Genomic DNA, 24,615 nt, shown 5'->3' on the forward strand with positions numbered 1-24,615 from the left:
TCGTATTTGTCAAACCTCGCCGTGAGAGCCTCTAATGCAGCTACAGAAGGGGATTCAGCACTCCTCCTCTGATTTCCTCTCGAATTCCCATATTCAGCTTTATGGGTGGCTAAGTCATCAATGATCTTCCACCCCTTAGTCTCTCCCATATTCTCAAGCAAATCGGCCATTGGTCTGCAGATCCAAGATAGCCCTCTGATCGTCATACAGCCCGTTATAGAACTGATTGCAAAGACTCCATTTTTCGAACCCATGGTGCGGAATGGTTCGCACTAGCTTCTTGAAACGGACCCATGCTTCATGAAAGTTCTCATCAGGTCCCTGTTTAAAGCTCGTGATCTGAGCTCTAATGGCATTCGTCTTCGAGGCAGAGAAGTATTTCTTGTAGAATGCCAAGGCCAAAGAATTCCAATCGGTGATCCCATGAGCGGCTCGATCCGGATCTCCGTACCACTCCCTTGCAAAGACATCGCGGAGTGAGAATATAAGCATGGTCTCCTTTATCGGTCCCGGGTCACACCGGTCGGCGGGGGTATAGAGCAAAGAATAATCAATAAATATTTCCATATGCTTGGCCGCATCTTCATTTGTAGCTCCCAATCGGTTTATCTCAACCAAGTTGATATAAGAAGGCTTCGGTTCAATTTCATATCACTCCGGTAATTCGAACCCTTGTATAGATTTGCAAATGTCGGCTCGAATGACTTGCTATAGTTGCTTCTTCACCATGACTGGAATTTCGGAGAAGTGACTGTCTCAATCAAGAAGTAGAAGCAGGAGATGTAGGTGGATCTTCTTCGAACAGCTCGTTCTCGTAGTAGCTAGACAGAGTACTCAGCTCTTCCTCTATCGGCAATATCCTAGATGATCATCTCAACTCACGCAAGGATTTCTCAATCTCAGGATTGAATGGTACTAGTTCACCACCCTGTGACCTGCGCATAAGAAGAAACTACAAAAAGAATATAAGAAAAGCTTAAGGCACGGATGTCCCTTAAACTAAGAAAGACTAAATAAAAACAACTAAAAATTAGAACAATTGCCTCCCCGGCAACGGCGCCAAAATTTGATACCCGTCGTTGTGAGTACCAAAAATAATATTTATAATTCCTATTAAAACTAACCTAGGCTAGTGGTAACAGGGTCGAACCACAAGGAGGCGAATGTAATTAAAAGTTGTCTAAATTTAGTCTAAGGTAACAAGTGTGGGGGTTGATTGAATTGGTCTATAGCTAATGAGCAATAAAATAAAGTAAACTAAGCAAACGGATGAAATCAAATATAAAGAAGGGTACTAGGATGGTCGGTTCACTATAGTTTCGGCAAAGAAAAACTAAGTCGGTCTAAATCAAACACATGAGGCGGGAAAACAAGAGGTCCTCTCGGTCCACTCTTAACAGATAGCATCTTTCGATCTCGCTATAACTCCCTAATATCACTAATACTGACTCTCGTCCTGAAAAGTGACTAATAATCTAAACTTTACCTATCTTTCGATCTCAGCATAGTTTAGTCATTTTAATTGGTGATCTAACAACTGTCCCTATCTCTCGATCTAATGGGTCAGTCGAATCCTAAACATTCAACTAGTCGTGTGCACTCGATTCGTCGAATAAAGAATTAAAACAATTAAAACGAAGGTAAAACCTCACGTGGTCAGTCGATCGACCATGTATGTCAGTCGATCGACGGACACGCGATTCAGGCCGTGTTAATTCTACGCCGCCTAATCTATAGTTCCCCTACATCCTAGCACGATTAAATTAGCTATTCATACTAGGGACGATAACAACAATGAAATTTACGAAATTAACTACTGAATTCATGATTAAAACAAGGGAACAAAAGGCTAGCATAAAACAATAATTACGGATTCGGGAAACTAACTAACAATTCTATATCTATGAATGCAAATAAAGTAATAAACTGGAATAAGAAGAATACCAAAATCACAGAAGAATTGTAACGGAATGATTGAAAGTACGAACGAAAATCCAATGCGAAATAATATCCCGAACCCTAATTATTTGATAAACTAAAACTGACAGTAAAACTTGATAATAGCTAGATGATTGTATATGTAAACTAGGTTACGTTATATAGCAAATATACGTAACACTTATTATTAAAACCTAAGCATAATGGGCTTGTTTTTCCTCGATCTCTTAATTCTCGTCTGAGGTAGCGGCTTGGTCGATCGACTAAGGGTAGTGGTCGATCGACTGCTCTTCACTGAACAGTAGTCTCTGGAAGTCGTGGGTTGGTCGATCGACTGAGGGGGCCAGTCGATCGATTGCTTTTGCTGATAATCCGCTTTTAACTTCTCGTGGATTTGTCTTTTGCGCCTCGAAATGCGCACCAAGCTCATTCCTTGCGTAAGTACTTCATGTCAAATGTAATGCAGGATACTCGGGGACGGATTTAGCTTGATTTCCGCTGAATTCTTCACATTTCTGCAATAATGTACAAAAACACGAAAGTAGACGGAAATAGGGAGAATAGTAGCATAAACTACTAAAATGAGCTCTGAATTGCGTGTGAAATGAGGTATACAACATCATATAAATGACACGCATCAAGGCCAAAGTATCGTACAAAAGCTACTTGGTGAAAAAGCTCAAAGAGAAGCTTGCAAATGAAACTACTTGTGGGAATTTGGCACCCACAATGTCAACTTCTAAGGAACTCGATCATCAAGGTCATGAGAATTGTCCTTCTACTCTTGAGGGATTGAATAATCCAAATGCTATCATCATCACCAAAATTAAAGAAGAAGGTGGTGAGTGGAAGTCTCCAAACAACCATGAACCATACTTCCTACCTTATGTTGACAAGAATCATGGGCTAATTGGTTTGAAGCATCGAAAGTATACAAGTGCCAAGAAGAGGAAGAAAGCAAGAATGAATGACAAATTTCCTTGGCGAAGCTTCGTCTTGAAGTTAAGCAAACCATACTTATGCTTATTTGGAGCTTGTTCACAAGCTTTTGATCTCTTATTAAGAGCCTTGAGCTCTATGGATAAGAATTTCTACAATTTGAACTAGTTTGGTGGAGTCCTATCTTAGACCACCATTTGTAAGATATTTCTTGGACCCTCTACTTTGTATAATATTGTACATTATTGCATTTGGATTTGATTTCTTTCATGAGAGTGGTGAGAGAGAGAGTCATCTTACATTTTTAACGAGCAAATTTCAGAAAAAGATAAGGAGGAATAGCAAATCGGTGAAAGGGTATGATATTGCAAGGAAAAGAAAGAAAAAGAAGAAAAGGAGCTGAAGACGCCCGTCCCGAGGCCTGGACGCCCGTCCAGGACCCCCGTCACATAACTGGTTAGTGCTGTCTCAGAATCCGGGCGGATTCAGCCCAAGACGCCCGTCCTGAGAAAAGTCGCTCGTATTCTTCACGGGCCGCCCGTCTTGAATGTCATCTGAAACAAGGTTTTGAAACCGCCAGGAAATCCGAGCGGATTTTTGAGAAGACGCCCGTCCCGAGGAAGACGCCCGTCTCAACACAGAAGACGCCTGTCTTATTCCTGCTCCCAACTTAGCAGAATCCCTGTATTAATATCCGCCCAGATTTGTAGGAAGACGCTCGTCTCCTATTATCGGAAGACGCCCGTCCCGAAGCGAAGACGCTCGGATTGGCCCTTTTTCTCGGATAAACCGGACAGGTCCCACCCTTATCCGCCCGGATTCCCTTCTTCTTCTATAAAATCACCCGCTTTCTCCCTCATTTCTTCACCTTATCAAACCCTAAAACACTCATCTCCTTCCTCAAAAACACTCCCCTCACATCAAAAGCCAACAAAACCCCCATTTCCTCAACTTCAAGATGATGAACCTCAAAGGCAAGGCCAAGAAGTTGGTTGAATCTACCGGAAGGAAATGCAAGGGATCATCCTCATCAATTCCGCGAGAGGTAGCGCTACCAAGGAACTTCCGTCCCTTAATGAGAGGAGGAATTGAACAACTTGAGTACTTCCAAGAGGTGCTTTTTGAATCCGATGACCACCGCAAGAACTTTGTCAAATTGCTAGGTAAGAACTATGAACCCACTCAATTCATAGATACTAGGGTGTTGGAAATCCTTAAGATAAGGTACCGTACCGAGATGTTCTTTGATGGCCTTGGGATTGGAAAACTTTTCCATGCCCATGAGGAGACGTACCTTAGTCTCACCCTTGAATTTTTGAGTAGCCTTCGCATTGTAACGAATACCCGAACAACTGTGGGCATGGAGTTTAGGTTGTGCAACCTAGACCATAGTCTTTCCCTTGATCAATTTGCCTACATTTTCGGTCTTGAAGTACCCACCAACTATACCGATAAACCCGATAATTTCGATGTGGACCAACTTTGGAGGGCTATTTCCGGGAGGAATTTTACCGGTTTAAAGCAATGCTACACCTTCGCCATCCAACATCCGGTGATTCGAATCACCAAGCGCTTTGTGGACGGTACCATCAATGGGAGGTACGAACAAGATAGGTGTACTCTCATTGATTTAACTTTTCTTGAGTCCTATTTGAATGTTCGAGGAACGAGGCGCTATAACTTCAACACGCCCCTTGAGATACTTACTAAGTTTAATGATTTTGCTCAAGGGACCACCCAACTCAAGACCTTCGTAATGGGAGGTCTAATTACTATTTTGGCCAACTACCTTTGCCCCGGGTTCAACGCCCGTGGGATCTATACTCCTCTTGAGGGGAGGACTTTGATTGATGAGCACACCGTCTTCAACCATCACCGGTGGTATAACTACACTCAAGACGAGAGTGTAGAATGGTGCACCAAAGGATGCACCTCAATCATCCTTGAGGGTTGGAAGATACCGGGCATTGACCTAAGATTGAGCCCATACTCGCCTCCACCAAGCTACCTCCTTGATATCCAAATTCTCGATAATCCCCCTCAAAGGGAAGAGCCACCCCACCAACAACAAGTACCTCGTGGGGTACCGGGAAGGCCTATTCGCCCACCTTCCTATGTGCCTATCCCACCATACGCTATCCCTCATACCAAATTTGAACCGGAAATCTCCAATACCCCGGGTATTAATGATTTGATGGCACTCATGAATAGAGTGGACCTCGGGGTACATGAAGGGAGGGTCGACAACTACTTGGCCCTTTATCCCCAATACTATAACATGGCTCAACAAGGGTATGTTGACCCTAATGGCCCTTTGCCCACTTGGGCACAACCGCAACACTTGTTCCCTAATCAAGGGAACCAAGCTTGGGATCGCGACGGCGGAGGGCATTCTAGCCAATCAAGGAGGAGAATTTGACCAAGGAGGGTATTGGGGCCAAGCAAGAGGGTATAACCAAGCCGGGAGCTCTCACCAATATGGCTACCAAGATGAGGAGGATGACGAGTGAAAGAGGCCTACCTCACCACCTCCATTTGTATGATACCCATCTCTCCCTCTCTCTTTTGTATATACATTGCATTTCACGTAGTTTTCGCATGCATTTGTATCATATAGCATTTACATTAGTTAGTTCATATAGTATAGTTGCATTGTAATATATCTCACATGATTCATGTAGTTAGTTGCATATAGGCTAGAATTCATGCATAATCACTAATGACCAATCTTATTCTTTTCTACACTAGAAATAGTGTTTAAATTAGTTTGGGGAGGTTTGATCATAAGTGACCATAGTTTAAATCATGCATCATATAATATAGTTTAGATTGCATTCATTTGTTATATATGTCATATAGAATTGCATTTAGTTAGAGCATGCATTCATTCATATCATATCATTGCATTTGTACTTTATTTCCATAAAATCCAAAAAATCCAAAAACATGTACTTTCTTTTTATTCCTACTCCTACATGTACATTGAGGACAATGTCCAAAATAAAGAGGGGGATGGGAATTTATATTCCAAAAATGCATAAAAATTGAAAAATTTCGAAAAATCACAAAAATATGTCTTTTAATTTCATAAAAACAAAACCCATAAAAATTTGAAAAATTGAAAAAACCAAAAACAAGTTCATTTCCTTTGTAGTGTAGTCTTGTATATATTGTTTTTTATATATGGTGCTTGTTCATCCTTGTTCACATTGATTGACTATGCCACATCCGAGACATGAGGATATTGAAGACCGCATGGTATGATCTTTCCAATTTCCTTTTTCCTCTTTATGTTAATGACTATGTGGCTTTATTTTGATTGATGTGGTATAACAATGTGAACTTAGGACTTGCATTTAGTGTATATGGCATATTAGTTGGTAGAATCATACGCATTAGGATGTTTATATGCTAGTTGCATCATGGCATGTAGATTGCATGTTAGAAAATTTTGCGAAACCGTCTACTTGGGAAGATTGACAAGTGTATATAGGCCATAGTAGATGCTTTTTCTTCCTAAGACTTTGCTTGTTAGAATACTTGTAAAACACCCTAGGATGTGTCATGCTAGTGTCCTTTGACCCATGGATTAAGGCCTAGTCAAGAGTACCTTGTGGTGTGATAACTCCTTGGCTACCGTTTATTCCAAGGTGACCCTTGAAACCATGCATCCATCCATCCATCATCCATATTCTACCACATTTTTATCATCAAAGGGAATGGGCACAAAAAGAAATCAATTTGAGTTCAATGAAATGAAAAGTGAAAGAAAGTTTGCAAAAAAAAAAATGCATCAAATGAAAAGAGGAGCAAAAATAGAACTCCTAAAGCTTCAAATATAAGCCACCCTCACTACATATTGGGTGACCTTAAAAATGTTTCAAAGAAAAGTTGAAAGTTGTCAAGTATTGAAATGCCAAAAATCAAAAGAATGGCAAGAAAGTGTTCTCAAATGTTATATGTCACAAGAAATTGGGGGGAAAAACAACAACAAAAGCAAACTCCCAAAGTGAAACTCAAATACTATCGATCCCTTTATCCATCGTATCCATTTTTTGAAGGAAAAGTAGATCTATATACTTACATATTCATATATGTCTTAATTTAATTTCTCATAAAATTAAAGATGGATTTTATGCATGCAAACTAATAAACAACATAAAGAAGAAACCATCATCTTACATTGTGATTTTCGGATATATGGGCACAAGTGAGTTCTCCTACTCACTTGTTCTTGAGCTCTCCAAATGGAAGAACAAGGATTCAAGTGTAGAATCCCTCCCAAAAGCATATACCCAAGGAATACATCTTAATAAAACAATACTATTTAGATCTAGTAATAATATTAGTTTTACAATAAAATTGACACAAAATAAAATGTATTTTGGCTCTTGAAAATTTCGGTCAAGAGGTGATGTTTTGTGTAGTTTATTTCTCTAGAAATCTCATAAGATGTAGAGATTATACATTTTCTTACACTAGAAAATTGTCTTGTGTATCACAAAAATGAATGAATAATTAGAGAGGAAAAATTGCTCTCTCTTCCTTTTGATAGGGCCGAAAAAGAGAAGAGAGAGAGGGCCTTGGATAGGTAGCCCAATACCTTTTATTTTTGCTCTTCTCAAAAGCATAGGTGTGCATGGCTACTCCTTTAGGTATAATTATTGTGTTTTCCACTCAAGATAAAAACACAATGTATATCATATACTCCCTCTAATTTCGGCATTTTCATAATAAAATGGATGGTCCATTTTATTTTGTCATTTGTCAATTTTATCACATGTAACATGTTACATGACATGTCACAATGTAATGTATTTTTAACATATTAAAAATCAACATAGTCATAAAATATGTCATTTACAAAATTGACTAGTAATTCGTAATTACTCGTGCCAAAATGTTTCCAAATTATAAATTACAACATTCTGTATTTATAATGATTTATTCATTCCGTTCAATTGTTTCAGAAACAATGATTTCATCTAAGTAATAAAACAATTCGATTACTTAGACCGTGTCTCATTTAATCATATTTACAATAAGATACGTAAATAATACTCACAAAATCATCCGTCAATTTTAAGCAATTTAATTAACTCGTATCGGTATACGATTAATTAAATAATCAATTAAGAGTATTTCCCTATAGGTATGACCTAAGGGGATCAACTGATCACCACCGTCGCACGACAGTAATGTCAAACTCTAGTCAGCCAATCATTACCGATATATGTGGACCAGTTGACTGTAAAATATTACATCCCACATGTATTCTTAAAATGAGATTTAATAATGATATTTAAATCATGTGATCGCACTATTGTTGAGGACACATTTTCCCAACAATCTCCCACTTGTCCTCGACAAGTGTGCGTCACCAATTCTCTTGTCCTATTACTATCTCCCACTCAATGCAAGGTGTCTTTCAGGTCGTACTTGCAAGTGATCATATCGAGAGTGGTTTCCTCGATCTGGAGAATAACTGATTGACCGGATTTATCTATCATAGATACCTTCCGAGCGTGGCCACGCATTTCCAGTTCATTACTCCTCGAGTGGCCCTGAGATATTGTTTTAACCCTGACAAGGGGATGGACAATTCCTATCGCACTCATTCCCTTCGACTAGCCACAGCCATCATAACCCAAAATATGCCCATTTGACCCCATTTACGAAGGTCGTAGTAACACAAATCAAAGTTAATCTAAAACTGTGCCATCTTAGGTGAATAGTCTTTAGTCAAAAGAATCGACTCATTAGAATACTATAGTAGCTCTCGCCACGACCAGGCTATATAAATTGCCAGAACTCTATAAGCGGTCATAAGGCCCGACAAAGTGTTCCTAACAGTCTGCCTATGTGATCGACTAGTCATCTCACATGACTCTATGACACTTGAACTTGCCACCAATCGCATCACACTCTAGTCACTTCGAGACGTCACCTCATACAAGTGACTATGGGCGAATACAATGCTAATCCGTGTTCACTTTAACGGGGTTCAATGTTGTCTCTACAACCTGTTTGGATGTAACAAAGTATAATAAAGGAGTTTTAAAGTAAAACTCGAACGACAAATGCGATTATCACATATGAATAGTCAATGCCTGATTACTATTTCATATTCTATAATCTAATTTGACCTTGTATGTAGTTGTTCATTTCAATTCAATTGAAATGACATGACTCATCATGTTTAGCCTTTGAGAAGGCTTTGGTTAGTAGGTTTTATCAATTTCTTGTACCTTACTCAACCCTACTACATACTCGTTTTCCTTTGTAATGTATGCATTTGCATTACAAAACTTTCTGAGTACGTGTCGAGATCCAATCAAGACATAGACCTTCTTAGCCTAAGAATAGCTCCCACTGTTTTCATAGTGTGCGGGACTCATCCTCTTGCACATCTCATGATTGCAAGTGTACTCAATTTCCGTTATAAATATCTCTCATTGTTCTTTATTGCCTAGAACGATTCTAGAAAATCTACTTCTTAATTAACATTGCCACAATGGTATCTTAACCATCCTAATGTGTTTTGATTATGGTTTTGTCGGAAACCATGCGCAATCTCAATTGTCAATTGTCACTTGTGTAACACCCTTACACAAAATTGCATCATAAACACTTTGCATCATAGCCTTAATGCTTCTGCAAGCACTTAAGAGTAATCTTTATGGCTTACTTGGTAAAGATTACTTAAATTCGATTTTGAAAATAATTCATCATACTCGAAGTATATGAAGTGTTATACATCATTACTCATTTAATTGATCTGGCAGCGGAAGCAAATGGAATCAATCAAATATGTTCAATTTAATTGAACTAGTCATGAATCTTATCAACATAAGACTTCTTACTGACGCTAATATCATGTGGATTTATCTTCATAAATCCGGATATTCAAGATGTATTATAATACTCCAAAAGTCTTAAATCATTCTCAATGATCAATATGTCATCCACATATCGGACTAATTAAAAATTCCGTAACTCCCACTAAACTCCATGTATAAACACAACTTCTCGACTTATCGAGAAATGTTTTATCACATGATCAAAATGTTGATTCTAACTCATTGATGTCCTACTTAAGACCCTCTCTTAAGTTTCACATTATCTTAGGATTGCAAGAATCTACAAAACTCATGACATGTATTGAATACATTCCTTCTTTTGAAGAAGTGGGTTTTAGATTCACTTGCTACGTATTTCATAACCTCATAATGAAACACAATCCCTAAGAAGATCCAAATAGACTTAAGCATTTCAATTAGTGCAAAACCCTTTGCAACCAATCTTGCTTTGAAATATCTCTTTATTAGTGCAAAACCCTTTGTCACTAATCAAGCCTTTTATTTCGGATTCTCATGGCTCTAAGCCTTGTATTGAGTTGTGACTTAAACACTCTTATGTAAGTCATTCGTTCATTACTTTCTAGAAGTAATTAACTTGAATCAAACAATTTCTTTTGTAAGTTATAAGCTCTTTACTTTCTTAAAAGTGGCATGAATTCATCATTTTTAGCAAGTGACGAATTTAACCTCCTAGGTTTTTGAAGAAACAAAGTCTTACACAAAACGTCTCATGTAGCCAAGAAAGACCAGTTTCTTGCGACATAACATTCTCTGTGGCATTCTTGGTGGCTCTTGAATAATTTCTCCCACTTTGTCTTCTAAAAATAAACTTGTATTTTAGAAAGACAGCTTCACGAGCCACAAACCTGTCGTACTCGTGATAATTGAAAAGGAAAAATGAGCATTTGTTTCTTGTGAAAACTTACAAATATGGTACTCTTACCATTTCATATCTCATATGATTCGATTTAGTGGAAAAATAATTTAGACAAAAATGATAAAATCCCCAAAAGGATCAAGTAACTCAAAGTAACTTGATTGAAGTTCAAACTATATCGAATAGCGTTTGATATTTTATCTAATCACACATTATTTCATAATGCGTGCTAAGAGAGATTAACTTGCGATACTATATCACATTTCCTTTGGCTTATATCAAAGTCTTCACTTTGATAATTCCATCATGACTAAATCGTGATTCCTTGAACTCTTTGAAATTCTTCAAAGATTTCTCCTTTTACCTTATTAAGTGAACATATAAGCGTCAACTTATATCGTTGGTAAAAGAAAATGATCAACCTATTTTGGATCGATGATATACAACCTTCATCTCCTTTTCAACCAAAAGGCACGAGACATCTTGCTTTGAATACAAGATACGCATATACCATTAACAATCTAATGGTTTCAAGAGTACTCGATAACTCTTTGCGTTCATCATTCCAAAATTTAAGGTTTAATCTTGGGTTACCAATTTGAGTTTTACATCATCTATATGATATATATTATACTAGTTTGGTTTAGAATATAATCACCTTGATAATGGGCTAGCCATACATCAAACCGTGGTGTATAGGGTCACAAAAGTGAAACCTCTTTTGTATCGTAACAAGTATATATTCTTATTTAGAGTTTATGCACTTAATAGTCACAATTAAGTACCACTTTAAATCCAAAAACTAGATTGAGTACACAATTACTCTATCTCTCGACATTATTGTTGCTAGTCGTCATATTCTTATCATCCCATGTATCAAACATAATGATGAAAACCACCACCGGTTTCTAATATTGACGAAGTAGTACTAGCAAAATTTATGTCAATCATATAAACATTTAAAGAAGAAGATCCCATTAGATGTCCCACAACTAACTTGTTGATTCTTCAGTAATTTGGGGTAGTTTCCTTTCTCGTGTCCAACATTTAAGACAATGGAAACTTTATCGGTCGGGATTGATAGGTTTAGTATCGTCATTCTCAACAACTTTACCTTTAACATAACCTTGTATCAATTCCATTCTAATTTTACTTCTTTAACCTCGTCCTCATCTTAACGGTTTAAGAGAATGCTCCCACTCATTTCAATGAGTCTTTACTTAGAGAACCAAAGGTGAATTTTATAAAGATTACTCTTCAATTCAATCGTTTTAGTCTTAAAACTTTCATTGAAGTGGTTGCGTTATTTTGGTCAATTACGAATTCTGACAAAACTAATTACCAAAACAATTTATCGCTTCAAGGTACTTAATTCAATTAAGTATATGAATAACAATCCATTGTAAGTAGATGTGTTAGTCAAGAATCAAAAACCTGTTTGATAATGAATAACTTTAATCTATACTCTTTACAAGAGATCCTTAGCAATGGTTCATATGAGGTTTTAGAAGCAAATTCAAATTTTTTTTTTTTGTCTTTAGTTACGATGTTTTAACGGAGATTTGAGTCAAAATCGAAATGATATCGTATATGAATTGTGGTAAAGAAATAGAACAATATGATAACGGAATAATGGAAAACTTGACATTTATCGTTTTATTAATACTTGTAAATAACAAGTAAAGCATTTACATAGTGACCTCTACCAAACTATGATAAATGATTCCAAGACCCAAATTCATATTAACTTGGGCACGGTATGGCCGATGAAACCCTTATCAATATAACTCGGTGGATTAACGCTTTAATCGATTCTACTTTTAGAACTCTTGGTCGATAAAATTACTCTAATATTTATCTATAGCCCGGAACACATGCAACTACGGTCGCGAATACTTCCGTTGAGCTCAATCCAAATTTCGAATAAATGTGTCCATGATCCAAATCCACATCAACTTGGGCACGGTATGGCCGATGAAACCCTCATCAACATGAATTCAGTGGATTTGACATTTATCACCCACTTCCCCTACGTAACAAGGTTTATACCCCGGTAGGGCCGAGTGCACTCCCTCACGAAATAGGTTTTCATGGTTTCTACTATTTGGTAAGGCTATGTCTCAATTAATTGTTTTAGCGAGAGGTCATGTCAATTTATTATCTATCACGTTTTAAGTGAACTAAAGCGGTGAACTACGATAATTTTAATTGACACGGTCGATTAACTCGATGAAAGAAGATGCATGTTTTAGTTATGGCGATTTAGCGATGCATGCGACATAAAATAAAATGCAAGCATAAAAATAAATAAATCCTAGTATGGCCTTTCCTAAAATAGAAAAACTATTTAACTATTACATATTCGGAAACCAACTCCATTGGTCCCTTGAACTTCGGTTGTGACACGCATCTCGAGGCAACACCGTCTTTATGTATCGCCATTCTTGAAGAAATCCGTCTTTGGGAACTCCGGAATGAATAAAAATTACATAATAAATTACATAATTTCCTATTATACATTTGTAACTTAAAATAAAATAAATCTATTAAATTACAAAACGGTGATACGAGATCACAATAAAAATTACAACCGAATCGATATTCCCATACATTTCGGGAAATACCAATTAAAACCTAAGGCCATACTAAGTAAAATTACATAATTCAAAATTACATAATTAAAATTATGACAATCATAAAGGAAAAAAAATGCAGCATTATAATATGTATGAACATGCTCAATTTTATGCTAAATCGCCTTTAATTAGCCAATATCGTATATTACTCGGTTTTTACGGATTTGCGTGATTTCAACATTTTTATAATCACAAAAATACATAAACTCATATTTATGCATAAGTTAATTACCCTACACTCTTAGGATTCAAAATTTAATCTTCACTAATAATTTGACCATAATTAACCCATATTTTATAAAATTGTTCATAAATGGACCAAAAATTACAAAATAAGCTATAAACTTCAAATAAATCACAAAATTTCAAATAAATTCAAAATTTGAAATTTAAACTCATGAACATTCTGGAAAAATACCATGACACTCATAATGTTCAAAATCTTAGGTTAAAAATTTCGAAATGTTTCCGGAAAAACAATGTTGCGGTTTATCGGTTTTAACTAAAATAATCATAAAAACATGGAAAAATTATTTTCATTGACTTTTCAATTTTAGATCTGAAAAATATAATAAAATGCAACATTAGACGTTTTTCCTAAGTCATAGATTATGTTTTATTAATTTTTCACTAATAATGTCACTATTTATGCTATTTTTCTTCAAAAATCCATAAATCATGCAAAAAGACTTCTTAATAGCCAATTATTTTACACACATCTTGTAAAATTGCATGTGACAATATATTAATTTTCTATGACCAGATCCGAAATTTAACTCATATTAACCTATTTTTCACCTAAATCCGAATTTAATAATGAAAAATCCATTTTTCGAGCATAACAAGTCAACTGAAAATCAACTGAAAATTCGAAGTATAGCTAATTTTAGACCAAAAATGACATTTTTACTCATAAAATCATATTTAAATGCCATTATTGTATAATATGAACAATAAAAAATCCGTAAAATTAACCAAAATATCCTAAAACATTTTAGGACCAGAAATATTAACATGCATGAATTAATTTCGTGATATATCATAATAACACAAATTTTACAAGTTTTATATGTTATTCTTATAACTCGGAAAAACTTTTAACCGATTTGCATGCAAACAACCGTGGCTCTAGATACCGATTGAAGGAAAAGTAGATCTATATAAATACATATTCATATATGTCTTAATTTAATTTCTCATAAAATTAAAGATGGATTTTATGCATGCAAACTAATAAACAACATAAAGAAGAAACCATCATCTTACATTGTGATTTTCGGATATATGGGCACAAGTGAGTTCTCCTACTCACTTGTTCTTGAGCTCTCCAAATGGAAGAACAAGGATTCAAGTGTAGAATCCCTCCCAAAAGCATATACCCAAGGAATACATCTTAATAAAACAATACTATTTAGATCTAGTAATAATATTAGTTTTACAACAAAATTGACACAAAATAAAATTTATTTTGGCTCTTGAAAATTTCGGTCAAGAGGTGATGTTTTGTGTAGTTTATTTCTCTAGAAATCTCATAAGATGTAGAGATTATACATTTTCTTACACTAGAAAATTGTCTTGTGTATCACAAAAATGAATGAATAATTAGAGAGGAAAAATTGCTCTCTCTTCCTTTTGATAGGGCCGAAAAAGAGAAGAGAGAGAGGGCCTTGGATAGGTAGCCCAATACCTTTTATTTTTGCTCTTCTCAAAAGCATAGGTGTGCATGGCTACTCCTTTAGGTATAATTATTGTGTTTTCCACTCAAGATAAAAACACAATGTATATCATATACTCCCTCTAATTTCGGCATTTTCATAATAAAATGGATGGTCCATTTTATTTTGTCATTTGTCAATTTTGTCACATGTAACATGTTACATGACATGTCACAATGTAATGTATTTTTAACATATTAAAAATCAGCATACTCATAAAATATGTCATTTACAAAATTGACTAGTAATTCGTAATTACTCGTGCCAAAATGTTTCCAAATTATAAATTACAACATTCTGTATTTATAATGATTTATTCATTCCGTTCCAATTGTTTCTGTAAACAATGATTTCATCTAAGTAATAAAACAATTCGATTACTTAGACCGTGTCTCATTTAATCATATTTACAATAAGATACGTAAATAATACTCACAAAATCATCCATCAATTTTAAGCAATTTAATTAACTCGTATCGGTATACGATTAATTAAATAATCAATTAAGAGTATTTCCCTATAGGTATGACCTAAGGGGATCAACTGATCACCACCGTCGCACGATAGTAATGTCAAACTCTAGTCAGCCAATCATTACCGATATGTGTGGACCAGTTGACTGTAAAATATTACATCCCACATGTATTCTTAAAATGAGATTTAATAATGATATTTAAATCATGTGATCGCACTATTGTTGAGGACACATTTTCCCAACATTTTTGTGCATGGTAGAGAGGGAACGACCCTTCTTCTTGTCTAGGCAAGAGGGGGAATTCCGCGATCCTCCAGTGTTTCTAACACCATAGGGAGTCTACTCTTGACAAAAGCATTTAACGATTGAGGACAAAGGTACCCTAGCTTGACACAATTTGGAGGTGATTTATTGGTATCCTTCTAGGCTTAGTAGTTTGAAGAAATTGCATCTATGAAGGAGTGTGTACCCTTGAATTGCTTAACTTGTAGATAATTTCCGCCACTTAGATGAGGAAAGTGGCTATTCTTTTGTAGATGCATCCATTACTTGATTTTGTGTGCTTTAATGCTTGGATGTGTCACCATTTTGGCAAGACCCACCTTGCCTTCCAAGAAGGCATCCTACCTCATGGTTGTCTTGTTGTGAGTTGAAGGGGCGGAGTGAGGCCCGCTAATTGTCTCATATCGGTTATATTAGTAGGATAGTTTAAATAAAGGCCTAGTCTTTGTCACCTCTTTACTCGGGACGAGTAAAGGTTCGGTTTGGGGATATTTTTTTTTTTTTGGTAAAATGTGAGTGTATATATATAGATCAATAATTCAATTCATAATACATATTGGAAAGGCTAAGCATTCAAAGGCAAAGAAATTCAAAAATTTAAGCTTCCTAACCAATCAAGGTTTGGGGATATTTGATGTGACCATTATTTGAGCATATTTAGTCCCCTAATTGAGCCTATTTTGCATACTATTATAGCATTCCATGGCCATTTTATCCGTCAAAACCTTCCTATTTGCTTTTCTATCGCATTTCATATGTTTTATAGGAAAGAAGATAATAAGGCAGAAATTCCCGTCTTTCGTGCGTATTCGGAAGCTAATTGACGATATTTGATGGACTAGTATGAAGAGGAAGCAAGAACTAAAGACCAATCCTACAAGAATAAAAGGGAAGTGAAGAAATAGGGTTCTGTCACAGAAGACGAGCGACTTACCCACAAGACGCCCGTCCTGAAGTGACAACCCGTGTGTCCCAGCAACAAAGACGCCCGTCCTGAAGTGACAACCCGTGCGTCCCAGCAACAAAGACGTCCGGATTCCTCCAAAGAATCCGAGCGGATTCCCACGAAGACGCCCGTCCCGAAGCTCATGAATCCGCACGTGTTCCTCCTTGGATGCCCGGATTGCCTTACAGCAACTTTCGTCTTCTTCTTTCTCCATGAAAGACGCCCATCCTTCCAAAAAGACTAGCGTTTCCCTGCTCTAAACTCGAAAGTGTAATTACTAATTTAGCCTTAGTTAACCTAATGAATCCCTACTATAAATACCCCATTTGTAATAATCAAAAAGGGGATCTATCTCTTAGCTAGAACAAATCCTTCCTTAGATTAGATTAGGAGTAGATTAGGATAAATTACTCTTTAATCTTTCCACAAATTACACATTAATCTTTTCTTAATTATTGTTCAAGTTTGTTACTTTTGGGTAATTGAAGATTATTAGGTTATTATTGGAGGATTGACAACCCTTCATCAATCAATCAAGTTTCTTCTATTATTCTTTGCTTTATTATTTGGATCATCTCAAGTTTGGTATAATTCCTTTACTCTTTAATCTTTATTGCTCATTTCCTCATCATGTTTACACTTGTTGTTATGTTTGACACCATTAATGACATGTTTCCCATGAAGATGAGTGAGTTGTCTTTTAGCTAGGATTAGTGGGTAATTAGGGGAAACCAACATGGGATTGATTCATTCTTAATCTAATATGTTCACATGATTAAATTGCTTGCTTGTTGTGATGTCAACTTTATGCACATGTTATGTTTGATAAAATGCTAAGCCTATGAATCCTTGCATTTACAACCATCTCTTATCTACTCAACTTGACTTGTAAGATATAAACCAACTCGAGTCTTGTTAGACCATGCATAGAAGTTGAATAGGAGGAAAGTAAGTCTACTTGTAGGTGTTGTACAATCTAATCGATTCGGCTCCGGGACCCAACTCTTCCTATGAACCGTAAGATATAAACCAACTCGGTTCCTCCGCAACATTAATTGCTTGCTTATAATTGTAAACATGTTTGTATGATCAACACCATGAATCCCCTATGACCCCATGATATCCTAGCACTTTTAATCAATTGTTTACATCTTTCCTTTTATTGCTTGTTTTACTATATTGCTTGCATTAGTTTAAACACAACTACAAACCCAAAAAAATTGTGACACTAGCATAAATTGAGATAGATAGACTTAGAACCCAAAGCACACCGTCCCATGGATCGACCTCGACTTACCACTAACTAGTTGTTTGTTGAGTATTATAAATGCGTTTTGATTGGGTGTACAACGACATGCCCACGTCAAACAGTCAGCTAAATTTGAACAAAAACTCGTAGATATGTGCAAGACTCAGCTAATAACTATCAATTAGATGCAAGGCTCAAGTAAAAAGATAAGTTAAAGTGCAATTTCATCACGGAAATCTACCGTTCCGACTCAACAAATATGCAAAAATAAACGTGAATATTTTTTTAATTTTCGTTTTTTTTTTTTGATTTTTCGTTTTTTTTAAATAAAGAACAATGCATATGAAATATGAAAATTAAACGTGATAACAGGAATGCAATAAAAGCTGAATGCAGACACAGATATGGATGCATAACCTCCCCAAACCAAACCGTACAATGCCCTCATTGCACCCAAAAATAAGGAAAGGAAATGCAAACTAGAAAAGAAGAGAGTGAAGCGCAAAAAAACTTACAAGAATACGCGAAGTAGGGACCTCCCCAAACCAGCCAGCAACATGGGAGGTCGCTAAATAGCTCCAGAACAGCGTCACAGGAAGCAAATCAACCAAATTCTACCCGATGGTACTCGATCGAGAGAAGTTAGTACTCGATCGAGTACAAATAGCTGCCAAAGTGTTCGATCGAGGAAAAGAATTACTCGATCGAATGGTCCTGCAGGCTACGAATTTCGACTAAAAGCCAAGTCCAAAATTGTTCACAGTCTATGGTTGTAAAAACCAATTATTAAGCACACAACAAAAACTAAAATGTTTGAAAAAACAACTAGAAATAAATTTAAATTACGGGTTGCCTCCCGGTAGCGCTGGTTTCAGATAGGTCCCAGCTCGACCTTTCTTTTCTTCCTCCAGTTGCTCCAGTTAGTCACAATCAAAGCAACTCAAAGATCTTAGCATAAGATCATATATCTGCGCATGTGCTACACAAAACTGTAAGTAGCACCATAAAATAGCAATAACATAGGAAATTAAAATGCAATAGCATTTAAGTCTAACAAATTTCCTATGACAGCTCCTAAAACCTTCCACAAAATTATTCCTCCCTCCAGCTAAGGGCGGAATATAGAAGCTCAAATTAACCGCGAGTGGAAAATAAGAGAGCTCAAGAGCTTTTGACTCAAAAATAACGCGAGTATAATCCAGATGTACTGACGGGTTTGTATTGTGAGGTGGAGGAATCTGGTCTGCTAAAGGAGAAGGTGGGTATTCATCCCAAATGCAAGGGACGGTAAAGTCAATTGGGTCAATTTGGTCCTCAATAATAGGTTCATCCATAGTATCGTCATAACTATCCCATTTAACCTTAAGACTATCAAAACTTTTCTCCTCACTCTCCTTATAGCTAGACTCGTCTGTAGGGAAGTTCTCAAAGAGACCTTCCCAGTCGTCCTCACTCTCTGTGCAAGAATCATAGAGGGGTTCTAAATTATCCTTATAAAAGGGATTATAAACCACGCTAATGGTCTCCTCTATTTTTCCGTCAATATTTCTTAAACGGTTTCCAAGGTCTCACCCACCCCCTCATCTGAGTCAACATGAAGAGAGAAATTGGGTTTAAGAGTTTCAGTAGCAAACCATTCAAAAAATTCTAATACCTCTTTTATGGGGATTCCTTCGAAATCCCACTTACCATTAGCCTCAAGGTATGCTCGCGTAGGGTCATTAATTCCCCGGATGATAGACTGGCATATTTGGAGTCCCGAAAGCATTCCACGTCTTGGTTCGAGCCACTCCTCCCACCTGTCTATATAAGAAGCAAAACATTCGTTCTCTCTCTGCGGCAAGTCAAGAACGAAAGACATGAGAATGGTCTCAAGGAACCGAGGTTCCTTGAGACAAGAAATAGACTAAATAAAAACAGATAAAACTACGCTGCCTCCCCGGCAACGGCGCCAAAATTTGACACCGCCGTCAGGTATCAAAAATAAATACCTAAGTACTACTAACAGAAGCTAGCGGTAAGTAGGGTCGATCTCCACAGGGAGGCAAAAATGAGATTTATCTGTTTTAAATTAGTCTAAGAGTAACGGGGGTTTGAATATGATTTCTAAACTAACAGAGGTGGCAAGAGAAATTGAGAGATAAAAATAAAGGGATTAACAATAAAGAGAGAGAGCTAGGATTGTCAGGTCATCAATGAATATCAAATAATTGCAGCTAAGGTCACATATCGATCACTTGTATCGGTCTAAGGGGCAACGAATATCTCCTTCCGGTCTCAATTCACCCTAAGAGACTATTAGCTTAGCTTCCGCCCTCACTAAAGCATCCTAATGTTCACTGCAGGTCTTACCCATTCCAACCTTTCAGTCTAGGTCAAGGTGTACCGTGATTTATTACCTATTTGCGTCGACTTAAATAGACAAGAACAATTATATGCAGTGATTAACAACAAAGACATGATTTAAGCAACAGATCTGCAAACCTAATTAGCAACTAACATCAATTCATTGAATCTCCTAAATCCGAGCAAGAGAATTAGCTAAACATAATAATGAATAAAGCAAAAGAGAAGGAAGAAGCAAGACCAAACATAATGAAGGAATAAGCAAAAAAGAATTAATATAAAAAGAGAAGAAAGGTTACAGAAGTTTAGAATCCGGCAAAAGAACAAGGTAGCAGCAGTAACTAAGAGTAAAACATTATATAAGATGTGATAAGAGATGTTTATTAACCTAATTATGAAAGCTTAAATAGGAAAACAAAAGTCTATCACGAAATTAAGCCCAACACGGGTTAATTAATCCCGCGTAACATCAAAACAACTCGATCGAGTAACTTTATATCACTTGATCGAACAAAATTAAGCCCAAACCACTCGATCGAGTAGAAAATCTACTCGATCGAGTAACCCCTAAAATACAACTACTCGATCGAGTAGAAAAAGGAGTCGATCGAACACAATTGTACTCGATCGAGTACTTTCCAGCGCACAATTCCTACTTCGCGCACTCAACTTCAAACGGCTGCCATTTCTTCGTTACTTGGGCAAACATGCCGATTCCGGTGGCGTTGGAAAGCTAAGAGGACAAGCTTTCATATCCAGTTAGAATCACCTGAAAATCAGTTGTAGAACTCAATATATGGTTCTTCAAATTAGGCACTATCAATTTGAAGATCTTCCTTTGCTCGCCTAGCTATCTTACTTCTTTGCGCATCTCAAGACAGCTACATTCCCGCTCCAAATTCACTCTTTCTCCAAATGCATGCTAAACGGATGGTAAAAGGCTCGATTTCACTACTTTCTCGTCCATTCCTGCAAATAGAACAAAACAAACCAAAGTAGCATATTCGGGGCATTTCGTAGCGTAAAACTACGATAATAGCATTGAAATACGTGCATAAAAAGGCCAAAAAGGACTATATAAAATGCACGTATCAATCATACAAACATGTTTCCTACTAGATGCAAGCAATTATTTTTATGATGGGATCGAGTTAGTGTTTATCTTACAATCCCTAGGAAGGTTTGGGTCCCGGAGCCGAATCAATTAGATTGTACAACACCTACAAGTCGACTTAGTCCTTCCTATTCAACTATATGCATGGTCTAATGAGACTCGAGTTGGTTTATGTCTTACAAGTCTCATTGAAAAGATAAGTGATGGGTAAAAAATGCAAGGATTCATAGGCTCGCATTTCATCAAACATAACATGTGCATAAGTTGAAATCACAACAAGCAAGCAAATTAATTATGGAAGCATATTAGATTAAGCATGAATCAATCCCCATCTTGGTTTTCCCTAATTACCCATTAATCCTAGCTAAGTAACTACTCACTCATGATCAAGTTTAACATGTTAATAAGGTTGTCAATCATACTAACAAAGCCAAACATGAAGAATAAATGATGTGATTAAAAATATTTAAACAAGAGTAAAAGAGATTATACCTATGAAGATGATTCCAAATAATATAGCAAGAATAAAAGAAGAGAACTTAATTGATTGATGAAGAGTTGTCAATTCTCCAATAATAACCCAATAATCTTCCATTACCCAATAATAAACTTGAATTACCCAATAATAAACTTGAACAATAATTAAGGAAAGATTAATGTGTAATTTGTGGAAAGATTAAAGAGTAATCTATTCTAATCTACTCCTAATGAAAGCTTAATCTAATCTAAAGAAGGATTGATTTTATCTAATGAAAACTTGATGGTTTGATTATTACAAATGGGTAAATTAGTAAATAACAATGCTAATTGTTGAGTAGGGAAATGCTCCTCTCGAAGGAAGATGCTAGTCTCCCTTTTGCTAGTCTTCAACAAATATGCGCGGATCGTGGATCACGTAGCAAGGAAAAGCTTCATGTCCAGCAATACGCTCGTCCCGTTCTGAAAATGAGCATCCTGAGCCTCAACCCGAGCGGGTTGAATTTGACCCGAGCGGGTTGAGCAGTGTCCCGCTACAGATAAGCTTGACCCGCGCGGGTTGAGCTGCTGTTCCCTTTCTTTTTGCTTTTAAGCCTAAGATGCCTCTATGTACTCTTTATTTCTACTTCCTTGGCCATCATTCTTGCCTCCTCTTCATACTTAGTCCATCAAACATCGTCAACAAGCTTCCAAATATGCACGAAAGACGGGAATTTCCGCCTTATTTTCTCCTTTCCTATAAAACATATAAAATGCACTATGAAAGCAAAATAGAAAGCATTTGACGGATAAAATGGTCATGAATGGTTATAATAGTATGCAAAATAGGTTCAATTAGGGGACTAAATGTGTGCAAATAATGTTCACATCAGTCACATACACTTTAGTCAGTCACTAGAAACACTTTCGTCTTAAAGTTTCTAGATACACCTTCTTACACATCCATAAGTTGCTTCATACACATGGTATTTCTACTTGATAATGATTAAAATAATTCGAGCTCATATCATTCTTTTTTAAATCTCCGGGCGATTTTTCAAGATGGTTGATGTTGAAGAATATTGGATCAGTTTTTTTTAATCAATCAAGCCTCACTTCAAAGGGATTCGGCATCAGTTTAACATTTTCATGTCAATAGTGGTTTTGTACTTTGAAGAGGTTGATTAAGTTGGTTGACTATGTCTAGTATTTCGAACTTGAAACCTGGATAATTTGTTGATAGTGTATGGCATAATACTTGTTGTTTGATTAAGTTGGTAACCTTTCAATCCAAGGGAAATACTTGTTAAGTTGGCTACTCTTCATGAGGGTGTTATTCCTATATGTGATTCTCGGATTTCAATGGTATAGTTAAGGAAATAAGTTTGAACATCTCTGGGCAGCTAGATACACTTGTTTGAACTGCTAGATACACTCCTTCATGTGGCTACAGACACTTTTTTGAACTGCTAGATACACTCCTTCAGTTGGCTACATACACTTTTTTGAACTGCTAGATACACTCCTTCAGTTGGCTACATACACTTTAGTCAGTCACTAGAAACACTTTACTCACTGAACCTGAGCATTCAAGCACGTCAGCCCACCTCCATATTGAACACAACGTATACACTAACAATACACCCATCAAAACAATATCACGAGTAATATATTACTAAGTACTAATCAGGACGTTTAGTCTTGTGTGAGACTGTTTTTATGCTTACAAGAAAGTCGTTGAGTCTATTATTGAACGAGAAATATGATTTTTTGTCGACTTAATTGTAAATGTGCATCCGTTTCATCTATTTTTTGTAAATTTCTAAAAAGAGATGACATGTGTTTTCCTAGTTTCTATACACAAATATACAATGAGGCATTGTGACCATAGTCTCGGGTTCGTATTCCAAAGGATGTTCAGTTGTTCACTAGTCTTGTTGTGTGCTGATTTGTTCATGTTGTTTGCTAGATTAGACTCGAACAAATGACATTATAGGTCAATTTGTTGCAACATTTATCATATCTTGAGCGTAGTGAAATAAGCGATTTGCGTGGAGTAATTTGAGGTTCAAGAGTTCATTGAAATGATGTTGAATCCTACCTTTTGGCTTTCTCAATTTTTCGGAATCCTACTTTTTTGAACTGCTAGATACACTCCTTCAGTTGGCTAGATACACTTTTTTGGACTGCTAGATACACTCCTTCAGTTGGCTACATACACTTTTTTGAACTTCTAGATACACTCCTTCAGTTGGCTACATACACTTTTTTGGACTGCTAGTTACACTCCTTCAGTTAGCTACATACACTTTAGTCAGTCACTAGAAACAATTTACTCACTGAACCTGAGCATTCAAGCACGTCAGTCTATCTCCCTATTGAACACAACGTATACACTAACAATACGCCCATCAAAACAATATCACGAAATTTTTCATTTGTTCAGCAAAGCAAGGATAACACCCTCTATACTCCACGAGTCCATAGTCAGTAAAAAAAACTAAAAAAAACCAGCAGCCTAAAACAGAATTAAAAAAAAAAGTTGGAAGTGTTAAGTTTATTTACCTCCTATTAGACTACTCTAATAATGAACTAATTAACTTCTTAATTATTTGTTCTTTAGATCTTGTGCATGCATAACAAAATAAAAGATTTATAAGAAAACAATGTCCCTTACATTGTTAATTTCGGTTTTGTGGGCACAAGTAAGGTCTCCTACCTTCACTTGTTCTTGAGCGATGATGAGTAATAGGATGATCCTCCAAAGACTCCAAGTATAGAA

At 36.4% G+C, this 24,615-nt stretch overlaps 1 non-coding gene across 1 annotated transcript; it reads left to right on the forward strand.

Moving 5' to 3' along the window:
* Nucleotides 1-247: 247 nt before the first annotated feature.
* On the forward strand, nucleotides 248-354 carry LOC141609680 (small nucleolar RNA R71). The gene has a single exon (XR_012527600.1). It is a non-coding gene; the product is annotated as a small nucleolar RNA R71 (small nucleolar RNA).
* The last annotated feature ends 24,261 nt before the right edge of the window (nucleotides 355-24,615 follow it).

Source organism: Silene latifolia, chromosome 10 (assembly GCF_048544455.1).
Source record: "Silene latifolia isolate original U9 population chromosome 10, ASM4854445v1, whole genome shotgun sequence".
Classification (NCBI taxonomy): Eukaryota; Viridiplantae; Streptophyta; class Magnoliopsida; order Caryophyllales; family Caryophyllaceae; genus Silene; species Silene latifolia.